Raw genomic sequence first — 17,336 nt, 5'->3', positions numbered from 1 at the left:
AACACAGACATAAGGATTAGGCTGAGAAGAAGCTTGTACACTATTTCTAAAGCAGAATCGCCTCTCTTAGCTAGTACTTATAGTAGCCTGGTAAAAAAAAAGTAAATACAATTTTAGAGTAATACAGCCTGACAGCCAGCAGTGTTACAGGCTTTTACAAGTTTTGCCTTGATGTCATCTGGCTACTGAAACTCCGTACGAACACTTCCGAACTTCTAGTTCAGATATACTGTCTGCTCATAAACAGAGGTATTTACTAGTTACAGCATTAACTTCAAATGAAAAAATACCCAATAAAATGGAAGGAGTGATAAAGTCAGCTTAATGACACTAACTTCAGTACCAAGCTCTAGAGATGTTTGCTTAACCAGTACTGCTTACTACTCAAAAGCATCATCTAAAACTTCATCCCACCCAATGGGCTGCTTTCACTTGCTTGCCCCTCTTTGGTGGATGTTGTAGCTCTGCTGTGGGTTGAAATCTGTAATAGAGTGCCCTCAGTAGAAGAGGACTTGCACATTAACAAAGCACTACAGGCCTCTTGTACAGAATTTTTTCCTACTATCCAGCGTAAACTTCTCCTGGTGCACCTTGAGGACACTTCCTCTTGTCCTATCACTTGTCACCTGGAGAAGAAACTGACCTGGCTCCACCCTTCTTTCAGGCAGTTGTAGAAAATGATACAGTCCCCCTGAGCCTCATTTTCTCCAGACTATACACCCCCAGCTCTCTCAGCTGCCCCTCACCAGACTTGTGCTCCAGACCCTTCCCCAGCTCCTTGCCCTTCTCTGGACACACTCCAGCACCTCAGAGTCCTTGTAGTGAGGGAACAAGAACTGGACACAAGGTTGAAGTGTGGCCTCACCAGTGCCATGTACAGGGGGACAATCCTTGCCCTGGTCCTGCTGGCCACACTATTCCTGACACATGCCATTGGCTTTCTTGGCCATCTGAGCACATGCTGGCTCATGTTCGCCTGCTGTTGACCACCACCCCCAGGTTCTCTTCCACAAGGCAGCTTTCCATTCTCCTGCACAGCTGTTTAACGATTTGATTTGTATGACATTAGGTTCCCACAGACACCCAAGTGCTTAGGTCCGTAGTCCATCTTCAGCACCCAGTCTTTAGTGCCTTAACTGGGACACAGCTAAATTCCATGTCTGGAGTCAAGCATTTGATTTATTCTGGAGACAGGGCACACTGCTCGTTGATAAACCCTGACAGGAGGCACTACGTAGAATGTTATTCCTGACACCCTCTACAACAATAATAAAAGTGCTACCTGTCAGACTGCGTAATCAATCTAAGAAAAAAAAAAAATGTTTCCTTGACAATACAATATTAGATTTCTCGGCAATGTCACTGAACTAGTCTCAAAGACTAAAGGTTAAAACTTCATACCAATGTGGGTCTATACTACACATTCACCAAAAGCCTTTCCCCCCATTAGTAGTTGGGAGGCAGCAATCCATATATGTCAGTGCATGTAATATTGTCACACAGTAAGATATGGTATGTTCACACACTGTAGCTGCCTTTTTTTTTTTTTTTTTTTTTTTTTTTTTTGCTGTGAGGACAAAGAAAGACAACAATTTGAAAAGACAGAATGTGTGGTAGGAGAAATCAGCTAAACTGGACAAAAGGTTGGCGTCAAGACAAACAGGAGTGCTCAATAAATATATCTTGGAAATAATTTATATCACATTCAATGCAAGGACCTCAAGTGTGTGCAGACAGAGCCTTTAGATCAGCCGATGCCAGTTGCTTGCATTCAAGACCTCTTGAAGACATTTACCTAGACCTTTGAAAAAGACTTGCAAATAACTTGGATCCTAGGAAAGTCTCAGAGGTCTGGAAGAAAAGTAGAAGTTTCGGTTAAATTCTGTGTTGTAAAAGGGACAATCTAGTCCTGTTAGCAAACAATAATCTGGGCCAACACTGGATGTTATTTGTAAAGAACTAAAATACAATTAAGATTGATTGAAAAAACTTGGTCCAATTAACTTCATACAAACCTTCTTGTGATGGATATTGCTGGAAAAGGTACTAATAAGTGGACTGGAAAAACAACCTTAAAATCTTACTTGGCATTAGAGAGCATTTCTCTTCAATAGCAAAACAGAACAGATGGATTAAAGCTGAATGGACAGTTCTTAAACATTAACAGCAAATACAGAGTTGTTGAGCCGTGTGAGTGAGTTTCCAGTAGGCAGGAAAGGTATCAGTTGTCGGCTTCTCATTACAAAACATATTTTTAACTTGCCTCTCAGAAAAAATAAAAAAAAAAAGGAAGTCGAAAGGAAGTCTGGAAATGACAAGCAATGACAATGATAAGAGACTGAGTCATTTCAGTCCACTAAAATGGCATGAATAGCTTAAAAAGTTAGGCATAGCAAAAAGTATTAATGCATAAAGGAAAAGCTGCTCTTTATAAAACTAAAAAGAATGAACTCAATCCTGTGAAGGGTTGATTCTGACAATAAGAGAGTAATAAAAGTGGAAAGTCAAACGCAAGCTTGCCAAAAGGCTTTATCAGTTATACCAACAGGTCTACCTCCCTTAGCAACATGGAGGGGAGGACGTTTCTCCTGCCTCTGGCTGCAAATTCCTACCATCTCTACTGGAATAACTTCAGAAACTTTGTCTCCAATTTTCTGACTGGAAATTGCTGCTAACTGTTCCAAATGTGAGCAACAACTTCTTGAACATATTGTTCCTTATTGAAAATACTGAAAGTAGAGTATGTACATAGCATAATTTCAGCCTTAATCCTCATAAAGCTGCCCCAGATGATGCAACTGTCCTCCAACTCCATCTAATTTCTGGATATACTCAGGACTTGATGAGGTATTGAAAAGGGCACAAGAACACTTGCTATGGACAACAGGTAAGCTTCAGCCTGCAGAACCACTACAAAAAATTCACTAGCCTATTGTCAGATTTCCTGCACCATTGAAAACTTTGATGTACCAGCCTTCAGAAGGGGTAAAATAACATGAAGGATGAACCAAAGGATTTATTTAAGGCCTACTCACTGCACCATTCTTGTGGACATTAAAAGGGACCAGACAAGGAAGAGGACACATTAGATGAACGGAGAGATAATTCTCAGTTGCTAAGCACAGAAGCAGCTGAGAAGTAATTTGCTACTGGTGGAGCATTAAATGCATGCTTATTTACAAATCTACAGTTCCATGCACACCAACAACTGCTTCATGAACAACTATTTCATTTCTTGCCTTGCTACTGCATATGCTGAACTAGTAGCAGACATTCAAAGTCAATTCAGGACTACAAATTCAGTCTACTTAATCTGTCCTGAGTCTGTTCTACAGTGCAAGGAAAGTACACGGTCTCTTGAGATTACAACCAAATTGTGTAAATTAATGCTTTGTACAAGACTCACATTGCAAACTACCTATTGCCCACCATCCCCACCTGAACTGCTATTTGAAAATACCCTGAAAGAGTTTTCTGAAGCCTATCAAAGCTGAAAGAAAGTACGGGTATCTAAATTTACTGGATGTGATTTGTTTAGACTCCAGGACTTATGCCTGAGGAACCTTTAAGGAATTAATTACACTAACTAGGCAAAAAGCTAAATTATGTTAAAGCTCACTGTGTTCTACTCCATAGTTCAGTAAGCAAGTTTGCCTTCCTGAACTATAACAACAATTTCACTCAATCCTTAAATGCCTTCAGATTTGGTCCTTTATTGTTTCTGTGGCATTACCCTCAAGTTGTAAAGCACAATACAACACTGCTTTTTACTCTGTCAGTTGTTCACTAAGGGTTAAGCAGTGTTGTAAGGCTGAGATAATTGGGCAGTGCATTCAGTGCATTTCCTCTGCACATGCAAAGGATCAGCGTTTCTCCAAGAGACTAGCAGTTGATCTTAGGGACAGTCTCTGAAGAACACATCAGCATTGTATCAGCTGGATCACCAAGGTAAAACAACATGAGTCAGCAGCACATGTCCTATAGCAATGAAGGCATACGAGGCTGTATTAGCAGTGAAATACAGCCAATGGGCTGAGGAGAGTGATTATTCCCTGCTACTCAGTGGTAATAAGCTGGACTCTGGAATACCAAGTTCGGTTTTCTCTTCTCAGCCACCTCCTCCTCCTCCCAGTAGAAGACAGATGCCACAAAAACTGTTCCTGGGCTTAGACCCATGAAACACAAGGAGAAGCTGAGAGGACTAGAGTAGCCAGGGGTCACCTGCTAGCTGGATACCACTACCTGAAAGATGCTGGCAGAGAACCTTAAATCAAACTCTTCCCAGAGGCATGCTGCAAAAGCACAAGTGTATGGACAATGCTCTCAGACACAAAGCGTGACTCCTGGGGTGTGCTGGGCAGTGCCAGGAGTTGGACTCTATGACCATGAGGTCCCTTCCAACTCACCATATTTTATGATTTTGTGATGGGCATGCACTGCACCACTGGAAATCGTCTGTCCATAAATATTTTTAAAAAAAGGTATCTTAGCAATGAGAGTGTTGTAGCACTGGCATACCTTGCCCTGAGAGGCTGCAAAATTCTTAATCCTGTAGATCAGTAATCTCCAAAGAGTGGTAAACACACCCCAGCACAAGTCAAACTCTTGGCGTGTCAGAAGAAATGACATTTTGTCACTGAAAAAAAAATTGATTAAAATATTCATTTTCATCTCTATCTTATTATTTTTTTGCATATGCTTTATAGTATACATATATCAATAAAGTAGCATATGCATATAATTTAAAAGATTATATATATTGGAGATGAATGCTTAATACATTCTTTACTTATGGGGCACTTGACCAAAAAATTTGGAAACCAGTGCTCTAAAAAATCAAAACCTGACCATGTAAGGTCCTAACAAAGGGCTGGAGTAGGCAATCTCTGAAGACCCTGTCAAGCAGAATTCTTCTATGAATTCCAGAATATTAGTCAAACAAAATACAACACATAATGCCAAATTTGAATGGTTTGCAGTAGACCAGAACCCAGAGAGAGGACCATAGCTTGCCTCCAAGCTCTTAAAAGCTATCAAATTCTCAATTCAAATTCCAAAGCAACAATGACAATGCTAATCAAAACTCAAACTAGCTAAGGCTCAAACTTTGGAAGACATACACATAACTCTGTCCATAACAAACTGCTTTACAATCTGGCCTTTCTCCTAAAAGAGGAAGGCTGCATTAGAGGATAGTTAAGAATTAAAAAGTTACACTTTCACATGAACATCCTACACAAACAGGCTTTCCAGTTCAGCTGGGATATAGGCACTACCATGATAAATGTAGTTATAGCTCGTAACAGTGCTGTATACAAGAAAAACATATGGACCACTCATTTCCTAGAGATTCACTGCTTCTGGTTATTGAGTTTAATACAAAATATAATTAATTGATTTATTCTCAACTAAAGGACTTATAAGGCCACTCTCCACAGTGGTATCACTGGTGCCTACGGAAGGAGAAACTTGCATTGCTGTTTTTTTCCTCAGTTTTTATGATTTACAGAATACTGCTTCTCTACCTACCTACCTACGTATCATCACAATGCCTACAGCAACTTCACACTCTTTCACATCCTAATTCTGTCAAATCTGGGGAACAACAGACACAAACTTTTATTATTCCAGAGAGCTGTTCAGAACAGCTGTGAATTCTACACAACACAAGGACAGAAGTTTAAGCAGGGACAAGACAAAAGCACCTAACACAAAAGGGTGCAGTGTTAAGAAACTGGCTTAATAAAATCAATACTAAATGTTTCCAAACTGCATGTTGCTCTTACACAAGAAGTAACAAACTCGGGGCTTTTCCACAATTTCTTTGTCAGTACTGCAGTTTCATGCATGCTCCAAGCAGTATCATATTACAGCCACCAATTCCAGGTTGCCATAAGGTGTGTTTTCCCAGCAGGTTCAGCACAGCAGAGCAGGTGTGCATTCCTTGTTCACCTGGGTCGTCACGCAGCTCCAGTCCCCAAGGAACCACAGGCAAGGCCCATCCTCCAATCCAGGTAACCTCCAGTAAGAAATAAAGGCTTCTCTGAATAGGAGACAACACTTAGGTTTTGCCAAAGACCAAAGAATGAATTGACAGAACCTAAAAAACCATAAAACCATCACCCAATCCTAATGCATTAAATGCTTTGATTATGCCTTCTCCAACATAGGGACAGCAGATGTACTTGAAAAACAAACATCTTTCAAATGGCTGAAGCAAAAAAGCCAATTCCTTCCAATCTGTCAAATCGGCCATCCAGTTCAGAACTTATGAGACAAGAGTGGACAAATAGAAGTGCCCAAGATGTACAAATATGCTAAAATGAGGAAAATTCGAGAATATTCCAATGCAGCCCTAGGGTGAAGAGGAAAGAACAAATATAATACAACAGATGTTGGTAATATCACTTAATGCACTACTGGAAAAAGCTCAGATAGAGTGGTGCAGCTGATGTAGAAATGTATTAGAATATAATTACCCAGAGATCCATAAGGTTGTAGCTGAGCTATTAAAGTTATGAAGCATGCTGAAGAGTTTTGTGTTTGTTTTTAAGAATCAGAACTGAGCAGAAGGATTTTAATTTCTCTCCCTCCCTGTACGTTTACCACATTTTCCAGTCAAAGAATTTTAGATGTGGCAATTACAGTACACCAACTTTTTAAGTTCTGAACGAAATATTTCAATTAATATGCAATTTTATTTAAAATATACACTTTCTTCCTGATAAAGTATTTTTCCTGTTTCAGAAATGTTTTCCTGGGACACTTGATAAAATACTTTCCATCACAACAAAGAAGGGTTGTTATTTTTTGTTAGAAGAAGGGTGTTGTGGGGAACATTTCTCTTTCACTAATTTGTTAACCTCCTTTTAAGTACAGTGAAATTGAAATGGCTATTCCCTTCAGTGCTGGTCATAATACTAAAATCGCAGATAGGCAATACAGGAAAATTATAAAAATAGTATTGTTTTATGAAGTAAAGCAAAAAAGTCAAAGTCTGACAGTCATTTAACAGTGAAGATATGCTAAAGGCTTTAATAAGCACTGGAAGTTCCTATTAAAAAAAAATCTACAACATTTACCATCAATATGGAAATACTTCAAGTGTTGTCACAGACACTCAACATAATTCTCAAAGTCTGAGAAACACGATTCACAACTCTGTTCATACTATGTTACTACCAAAAGATGAACACTAAAAGGTTGTAAAATTAATGCAGTATGCTCTTGTGAAGGAAACACTGACTGCTGAGCAAATGCAAGTGCAGGTCAACAGGCAGTTACCAGATCAGACTCATGCCCAGTAGTCACCACCTGAATCTACTCGGAGCAAGAATGGCCAAGCCCCACAACAGCAAACCTAAGCACTGTAGGAGTTTAGTGTGCTATAGTAAATTAATACTTATGTCAGGTTACCTTCATACTCCAGACGATAAACCACAATGATTTAGGAGCAGCTTCAAATGCAGTTCATGCATTCATGCCTATACTAGAATGCATAGTAGATAATTGGAAATACCCCAGCTGTTCAAGTTTAATGCATTTGTATTCATATGCCAGCAGTTTTTGAATCTGAGCCAAAAAGGCCAAGTTTTTAATAGTAGCTGATGTAGGAAACGAAACTTTTGAAGGTGAGGACTACATAGAGGAAAAGCTAGACAGTTATAAACCAGTCATCCATAAAGGCACAATATGTTCATGGACACTTACTAGCTCAGCTTGCCCAGCACAAGCGCTGAATGCTTGACTGTGCACAGCAAGACCAGTGCAACTGAAACTACCTCAAAATACCACATTCTGGTTTTAAATGTTGTTGGTATTATTATGTTATTTAAAAAACATCCACAATCCTTATCTGGATGAAGTACATGTAAGTTGAATGCTGTTGCCCAACAAAGAATTCAGTACTTCCCACCTCTCTGCCTGTCCCTCTTATACCTTCAAATAAGTCTAAGCTTTTAGAAGTGCAAACCTAACATAAATTGGAATTATCTGTTAATTTTATTTGGAACTACATTGACAGCATGCATTTTACAATCAGAGAGCAAACTGTCAGTAGCCAGGTGCAAACCGATACCTAGATTTTAGCAGGCACATTAATCCAATGCACTCACACAGACAGGGTGCAATACTATGATCTCCTTTGTCCTGGAGAACATCTTCATTTAGATACTCATGGGAATCATCCCCAAAAAGAAATGAGGAGAATAAACTGCATACTGTATTTTTTGCACCACTTGTAAAAAATCTGCAATGCAATTCCGCTTTATTTATGCCACACTGATCTAAACTATGTTTTGTTTTACACTCTTGTAACTCTCAAGAATTTCCTTAAATCCTCCTAGTTTTACTTTTATACCAGTAAAATTAGATTCTTCTAAGCTTCTGCCAGGACTGGATTTCCTTCAGTTTGTTTTCTGAAAATTACATGGCTTCAAAACCAACTTGGCCTTTGCCATTTAACTGTTACTTTTGCCTTCATTTGTGTTTAACAACATGCTTAGTTTTTGAGAAAACAAGCAAATTCAATGCCAAGAATCAAGCTACTTCCTCATTTGTCACTGACTCCCTTTTCTCAGAAGCTGTGAGTAGCCACAAGAAATTTCCAAAATAATTTTTCATATGATACCTTTAAGGCAAACTAAAAACATGGATATATTTTTATTAATAAAATAATATGACCTGTAACTGGACAGTGAGATAAATTTATTGCAGAGACAACTGCTGGTGTTTGAGCTACAAAGAGTGCATGACCCAAGCAGAATGAGCAGCTTTTAAAGAACTCTTACGAAGCAGCTTTTTCCTGCTTATTCTGAAAACTGAAAACTCTGCTATCCAAATGTAAGGTGATGTAGGATCAATGAGCCTACAAGTCTAAGAGACTTGAAAATTTCTCTCCACTGATTATTTTGGAAAAGCTGTAGATCTCTGCTTCCATAAGGAACATGACAACAACAGAACATGATAAAGGCAGACATATGAAAACTACTTCCCAAGAGTATAAATTCACCAAAAGAAGTCTCAAAAGGTCTTTTGAGGCCTAACAATCACATTTGAAGGGTATGCTATTATCAGGAATTTAAACTCCTCCAAGTCACTTCTGCTAAATCATACTAGCAGATCCCATTTGCACCACTGCATGCAACTGGTCAATAAAGTGAGTTAAAGTGTAGGACAGATGCAGTTTAAAATTAATCATATAAGAATTGGTCAGTTTTAACACAGAAGCTTCCTGACTGACTTTACACACAATATGTGCAAATACACAAGTGAATGCAAAATGTAATAATAAACAGAGAGAAAATGCTTGTACCCCAAAAGCAGAATGGTCAATCAGGATCTCAACTGAATGCAACTCTTGAAGTCCAAATGTGCTACTCATTCAAGAGTTCTCCAATGCAGGAGTATCTGCAACCACTGAAGGGGAAGACCAGCAAAACGAGAGGTTTCTCAGGTGATATTAAGCAATCCTTTCTCCTAAGTTCCCCACCATTCCCCTATAAAAGTTTTAGTTTATCAAAACACCATGGGACCAACTAGTTTGATTGCTCAATCAAGTCAAGAGAACAAAGCTGCTCTTAGCTTCCTCTTTTACATATGAAGTTGCAACACTGAATAGCTGTCAATTTGTTACCAACAATACAGTCACAAAGTCAGAAATTGATTTGTTTTGAGCCATATTGCCATGATGTACATACTCAAATGCACTGGGGCATTTTTAAGATCTACTACTTTGTTTACAGTAACTTACCCTCACCATTGAAATGCCACCACTGAGTGGAATGTACAGATAAACGAGTATTCTTAAATGGGGGCAGTCAAGTTATTAGCAAGCCTGAACAAATTAAAACAAAATACGTTTCTCCTGCATCTATGATTAATCATTGCCAATAGTCACTGCTTACTTCCATGGCTTTTTTTAGTCCTAACTCCTAAGTACTTCATTTCAATATCTTCAATCCACTTTCATACTAAACTAAATGGGTAAATACTTGTCTTACAATGTCATACTTCCAATTTTACATTTTTAATAGACTCTACAGGATTTGCAAAGACATGGTAACTCTTGTGTTTTATGACATTTATTCTTACTGTAGAAAGTCCCCTAACAGTCTATCAATAAGTATTTTGAAATATTACTACATAGTTATAGTCACACCTCTCCCTCATTGCCAAGAAATTGCAAGTCACCAAAGTTCGTGCTGAACCTTCTTATCCATTCAATTTCTGCTAACAGATTAGTTTCCAGCTACTTGCACACTTTTTGCAGACCATTACTACTTGATTTGCTATCCCTACCTAAAATGTGTTCTTCTGCCAAAGTAAAATTACTTGACTTGCTATTCTGTGGTGTCCATTTCCTTCTGTGAAGTCATCTAGTAGATACAATTCTTCCAGTTAAAATAACAACAAACTACAAAAACCCAAAACCTTTCAGTTTAAAATCTGGAACTTGGAGAAGATGGATTTATTTTATAGTCAAAGGAGTAAGACCTGGTATGGAGTATGCTACGTTAGTGAGGGGAAATGGGACAACAGCTGGGCAGCAGCCCATGCCTATGCTTGTAGGATCCTGTATGCCACAGACATTGGGTCTATACACTGGGGAAACTCAACCCCATTTACAAGGGAGTATTTACACTTGTGAACTACAGAGTTTTTTTACTTTTTACTGCCAGTAACAGTAAAGCTCAAGATTTGCTAAGTTCTTTTTCACTTCAAGTTATTCAAAATCAAAAGCAAGTAAGAACTGAGCTTCACAGATTTAAATTCAACCAGGGTACAAAAAACCCAAAGCAGATTCAAAAAGAACTGTTATGCAGAAGGTAAAGTTAACATTCATGCCCTGCCTATTCCTCTTCACTTACAGTTACAGAATAAAGTTACTGTCCATCCATACTTGTCACAGTATAAATACTTTCGGACCTTGCTGAAGACATTTATTACACCTTAAAGAAGTTCCGTGCTCCTCTTATTAATGGCTAATAAAAATTACCTCTACTGGTCAAACTGGAATTGCAAACATGTATATAATTTAATTTTTGACAACTTGTTATGCCCCAAGCCATTCAGTATATAGTAAGGTACAATATTTTTTACTGTCTATAAATGCAGAATTTTGCAGTGTATCTTCTCATGTGTTCTAAATGCTTTGGAACAACTCTGGCAGCAAAACTTGGGGGGAGGTACACCATAGGCATATTCAGTGCTCCTGATTAACTTCTGTGGACTGGTGTTGGGGTGGTGTTTGATGCCCAAGGTACTAAATCAAAAGAGAAGATACCAATGTCGGCCTAAGTGATGTTTTGACTGCAGAACAGCATGAGCAGAAGGTCCACATATCCTGAAAAAGTAAAAACTTAAAGGGAGACAAAAATATAAATCAGTTAAGAACAAGCTATATCGGTAGGTCTGATGAGACTGAGGCCAACAAATGTGCTTGCCTAGACATAAACAGTGAAAGGTTTCTTGGAGCCACGAAAAAAGAGGGCTAAGCAGGTCCAATCTAACTCAGTTTGAAGTGTGCTGTGAAGACATCACAAATGAGCATGGTGCTGAAGTTTTAATTAAGTATTTAGAAAATAAAAGGATATTTCATTCTTGAGCTACTGCAATTCTGAATACAAAAGCTTTCTAAAACAGTACATTAAAGAAGAGTAATAACACAGTGCTCTACACAACTGTCATCAAAGTGAAGACCAACAGTTTCTGCAACATGTGTTGTAACTAAAACAGCTTATCAATACAACCAAGAAAAGATGCATAACCTAACACATGAGTGTATCAGGAGTCCACCATGAAAGGAAGAGCTAAAAATTCTATTTCATTATTGACAAAAGAGCATAGCAAATGCTATTTGAATTTACATTTCATTAAAGTAATCTATGACAGGTTAGCAAAAAGTCTGCAGATTTTCAGTGGTTACAGGCTCAAGAGTGTGTCAGCAGCTGGAATAGGACCAGATTCCTGGGGGGAAAACAAAATTACTTCAAAAATACTTGTTCCATCTGAAACCAAATGTAAATTAATTGGAACAATTAAACATGACAACCTACAAGAAACATGCAATAGTACTATGTGTTACAGACATTTCCTAAACATCCTGCTACCTCATCAGCCCTACAAAATACAGATCTGAGGATGACAGTCCAAAATACCACTGGACATAAACACAACCATTAAACTTCATGAATAGAGAAGATTAAGAAAAAGGCTGATAGTGTTTTTTTATTAACGTCAAATGAACATCAGCATTAAGGAAGCTCAAAGTTTACTGTATATGGCAAAGAACAAGCAAAAAACCAGTCTTTTCTGTAGCTCAGGAAACATTGGCCCCATGAGCAAAATAAACATTGTTCATGTTTGCTGAACAGAAAAAGCAGTGTATTCATTCCAAACTATTATCGTTTTCCTGAGATACAGACAGTATCTTTTAGTTAAACTAAAGACTTGACAGTCCAAGTAAAATCCATTTTTACTGAGACCTGGTCCTACAGGAAGAACATCAGCTCTCAGTTTAACTCATGCACTCTAAATTGCAGTGAAGTTGAATTTTACTACAAATTGCCTGGGAATTTCCCCAAGCCAACAGTCTTAAAGAAATCAATGATAAAATATAGAAGTGCTATTGACACCTGTAACAGAGAAAATCCAATTCGTATTATAGATAACTGATGCACTGATGGAACATGACACTATCTGTAGACATTCTAGCAGAGATTGAACTAGAAATCCCACAACAATTAGACAGTAGAAGTGAAAAAAAGATACAAAGTTGCTAGAAGAAGATAAGAATTCCTGAGGTTCCAGAAGGCACTGACTAGGAACATCAATGGATGCAGACAACACTGTCTAGAAAGTAGGCCTGCATCCTCACAAAAACTGTCTTCTCTGGTATCTGTCTGTATGGGAATGAACAAGATGGCATGTTTGCCAGTTCAACCCCAAAAGGAGGACGGAGCTGGGTTACAGGATTGGCCACTCACAGTGCCATCAATAGACAATCAGAACAGCAGCACACAACACCTACCCAGCATTCAGTATTTCTAGAGACCAACACATGTACAACAGCATACACTATTGCAGAAGTGACCTGCCAGCAAGGGAGATTGTGGCATTGTCTAAAAGTATTTAGATGTTAAAGCCATCTAGGAGAAAGTACTGACAAGTATGAAAAATTGAACCTCTCATCAAGTCAGACTTTAAGAATTTTTCTCAAGTCCTAAGACAGAACACTGCAGAAACATGTTCAATTAAGCAGTTAACGCTGCAATAACAATTCTAAAGGATCTCTTTGAGATCTTCAGCCAAAATGATCATCAGAATAACACTGAGTTAGCCGATGGAGGTCCAGTTCACGTAAAATCAAATGGCCACGAGGCAAAGATAAACAATGAAAAGCATCCCAAGATCTACAGGACTCACAGCCCAAAGCAAATGAGTTACTAGTCCAAATCACAATCCAAGTTTCTGCAGCTCCATTACATCACTGCCTCTAAAAATCTAAAGCTTTTGAGTTCTAAGTTCACAAACTAGTAGAAAGTCCAACTTGAAAAAGGTAGAAATCTCATTAATGGACTGAAATCGGGTAACTAATGTTCAGAGTAATGACCTGACCCTCATGAAACTCATACACCCAGAGCTTGTCATATAGTAAAAAGCCTCAGAACAGTTCCATTTGCCCTGAGAAAAACCTGAGACACTTACCTAATTCTGTTTTAATATTATCATCTACAGTAGCCAGCCTGTGACTCTGCTCAAAGCCGATTGCTCATCCCCCTGACCAAGTGAGCTAAGCAACAGATCACTGAATCCTGGCCTTTCTGAGGACAAGAATCTCTGTCTCTCTTAACCCAGGCTTCATCTGCTAAAAATCAGTGTCCAGTATCCCTGTGGAACTCATAAAGCACATCAACCTTCTCCCCCAAAGTCACCAGAAAAATCATTCTGGTGTGGTTTGTATAAACAACTCCCAGATTCAGTATATGCTTGTCAAGATGACTTGCGTACAGAGTGAATCTAGATTAGATGTGTTTTCCAACTTGACCAGCACCCTTCTTGCTCCCTCATGCTTAGCAGAAACACTGGTTGTCAAGAACTCTATTTAATTTGCCAACATTGAGTGCTGGAGATACTCAGCTACCTCTGACTTTCACATGTGTGTACATCTTTCTCCCTACCTGACAGCTTGCTACTTCCCCATTCATCATGTGATTAAATTTCATAATTATTTGAGACCATTTCCTTAAAAAACAAAAAAGAGGCAGAAAAAAATGTAACTGATCATCCTCTTTGAATTTTAAGGACCACTGGTTTGCTGTGACTCACACTATTTCACAACACAGAAAATAAACACATCTACGGATGCAAATTCACATCAGTTAAATTTCTACACTGTATAAAGCAGAAAGTTTCCCATTGCCATAACAACAAAATAGCTTCTTAAAAGCAGAAAGCTTAGCAGGACTGGGTCCTACAGCTTCTGAGACAGAAGCTGCCAAGTACTCAACAGCAAAAAATTTAGAGATTTTAAGTCTCCTTGAAAATTCAAGGCATTTCTAATCAGGTATGTATTTGATCAAATGCAGACTGAAATTTTAAAACCAAAGAACATTTCACAGGAATTACTTCGTAATGTGAAATGTTCTAGAATAACGCTTGACATGCAAGGTGGCTAATAAAATGCCTTTGACAGGGTTAAACAAATGACTAACACATCTTGAGGTGCCATTTATAACATTTTCTCCTACCAAATACATTTTCTCTTGTTTCTACCGCTTAATTTCTTCACTTCGCACAATAAAAATCAGCTGAAAAGTTTCATTTTTGCTTTTAGTTGGTTTCACTTTCTAAGTTGCCTGGAAGCAACGAAAAGTTTCTGTTTAGGTTGGGCGATATTCAGGGAGGGGGAAATCGGGAGTAAACCTGGCTGAAAGAATAATGCCTCCGGCTAGGAGTCGGCAAGATGATGACCGTGTTTTCGCGAAGACTTTTATCTACATAGAGACGCTCAATCCCCTTAGCTGGGCGTATGAGGGAACCTTTTACGGCTTAGGCGGAGGGCAACAATAACAACAACATCAACAGCGAGAAAGGGGTGTCGAGCTCCACCACTGCCTTCTCCTCCCCGCCTGCCACAGCCGGCTCAGCTGTTCTGGTCGCGCTCCGCATCTGCTTCTTTCTCCGGCTCAACCACCGCCTCCTCCCGCGGCCGCCGCGCCGCAGCCCGGCGCTGACAGCGGGCGGATCCCGCGCCCCGGCCGGCGGAGGCACCGCCGAGCGACCGAGGGGAGCGAGACACAAAGTTTCTTTCGCGGGGCTCTGTCGGTGGCGCCGGCTCCCGGTCCTCCCCGGCGGGGAGCGCCGCTCCTCAGGCACCGGGGCAGGCACCGGGACAGGCAGCGGCGCCGCCCCCGTCCCCTCGCACCCCTCCGGCCGCCCCGCGGAGGGGAAGGCGGCCGTTCGCCATCAGCGCCTACTCACCGCCATGGCCCCGCGGCTCTCCCGGCTAACGGTCCGCGCTCCGCCGCCAGCGGGCAGCGGCGCCGAGGCGGGCAGCGCCAGGGGGAGTTCCCGATGGCGCACTCGGGCAGGGGCGGCGCTTCCCCCACCCCTTGGCCCGCCCACTCGACGTACCTGCCCTCCGGCCGCCGCCGCTCCGCCGCCTCCTCCTGCCCTCCCGGCAGCTGTCACTGCCCTCCGCTCCCGCCGCCGCCCCCGCCCCGCCGCCGCAGCGCTACCCGCCACCTCGCCCGGCGGCGCGCGGCCGCCATCTTTGGGGAGGGCTGGGGGGGCCGCGAGGGGGCAGTTAGCTCTGGCGCGCAGTGCGCCTGCGCGGAGCGCTCCCGTGCGGGAGGGCGGGGGCGTGGGCCGGAGGAGGGGCGGGGTCAATGTGTGTGGGCGTGGCTGGGCGTGGGCTGTGTGGGGGCGTGGGCCGTGTGAGGGCGTGGGCCGTGTGAGGGCGTGGGCCGTGTGAGGGCGTGGCTGTCGGGGGGCGGGAAGGGGCCGGGGAGGGCTGTGGGGGTCTGTGCGGTCTGTGGGGTTTGTGGGGTCTGTGGGCTCGGGGCTGGGCTGTACCGGGGTCTGTGGGCTCGGGGGTCCGCCGTACCGGGGCCTCGACCTTAGCCTGTACCGGCGGCTGGGGTCAGCGCTTGCTTGTGTATGCCCTGCTTAGAAATAACAAAAACGTCTCTACATTATCAGCCCTCTGTTCAGCACCAACCCAAAACCAGCCCCATATTAACTCTACCCCAGCCACACCCAGCACATATTCCACCCCTTACCATAGCATTTATACCATGGCCAGACCTCATACTATTCAATACAACCTCACTAGCCACCACCCTTCTTCCCATACTTTGATAAAATACACAGATGTTATTCCATTAGTCGATGGGCCACCATTGCAAAATGTCCATAAGATGTTATTTGAGCTCATGTAGTCCATGACTTTGGGTTCCATCAGTTATGGTAATCACTTGGAATGGCAGAACTGTTTTGTGGAAGTGTTTTGGGCACCAAAGCCGCGTCACTGCTGCACTTGCACTGCTTCTTGTGCATTGTTTTACGTGGTTTCTGCAGTAGTAATTCCTGTAATATGCAGCTCAAGCCATGGGGTTTGCCCAGGCTGAGCTCATGCTGGGTGGAGTGAAGGGTTGCCTGTTTCCTGTACAGCCATTATCACAGTGAAAGTCAAAGGGCAGAGGCTGAGGAGGGCAGGACTGTGAACACCTGAGGTGTCCCCTGCCTCCTGCCCAAGCATGTAGTGTTTGCCATCAGAGAGGAAAGGGTAAGAAATGTGCTTTTCCTGGCACTTGTGCAGGGAGGAACTATCTTCCCTCAACACCTGCAATGTTCAGCTGGTGTCCTGAATGCTAATTTGTGATTATCCTTTGCTTAATGTTTGTCCTTTCTGTCATTATGGATCAAAATTATTTTACTAGTGTTTGGCTTAATGACCTTCTGCAGCAGTGGACCAAACCAAATGAAATGTTTTATAAAGTGGTTAATTTACCTTAAAGCTCTCTGTTATTAACTTACTAAGTTCCTATTTCTCCTGCATTTCAGCAGTGTTCATATAGTTTTGATAGCTTCATGGCAGGCAGAAAGTAGCTCCTATCAAGGGATGCACCAACCAATGTCTGGTCATCACCTGGCTTCTCACTACAAGCTCCCTTTCCCAAATGCAGAATTTGAATGGTGAATAGCATACTAGACTGTGATATCGCGGATCTCAAAAACTAGAGAGACTTAGGACTGATCAATATTTGGATGAGCTACCTCGTTAGATACTGCGGAAAATGCTGCTGGTGATTCATTCAGTGGCAGTCTTCTGT

General features: G+C 41.3%; 1 protein-coding gene across 2 annotated transcripts in view; it reads right to left on the bottom strand.

Moving 5' to 3' along the window:
* Nucleotides 1-15,745, bottom strand: part of FNDC3A (fibronectin type III domain containing 3A) — a 111,811-nt gene extending 96,066 nt beyond the window's left edge. Inside the window, exon 1 of one of the 2 annotated variants that reach the window (XM_021528415.2) lies at nucleotides 15,637-15,745. The gene's annotated coding sequence lies outside the window, so the exon portion shown is untranslated. Of the gene's footprint in view, nucleotides 1-15,483; nucleotides 15,593-15,636 lie in introns of those variants that run through there. The other variant, XM_021528414.2, reaches the window with a different exon arrangement.
* Nucleotides 15,746-17,336: the final 1,591 nt, after the last annotated feature.

Source organism: Lonchura striata, chromosome 2 (genome assembly GCF_046129695.1).
Source record: "Lonchura striata isolate bLonStr1 chromosome 2, bLonStr1.mat, whole genome shotgun sequence".
Lineage (NCBI taxonomy): Eukaryota > Metazoa > Chordata > Aves > Passeriformes > Estrildidae > Lonchura > Lonchura striata.
This window is presented reverse-complemented; position numbering and strand designations above follow the sequence as displayed.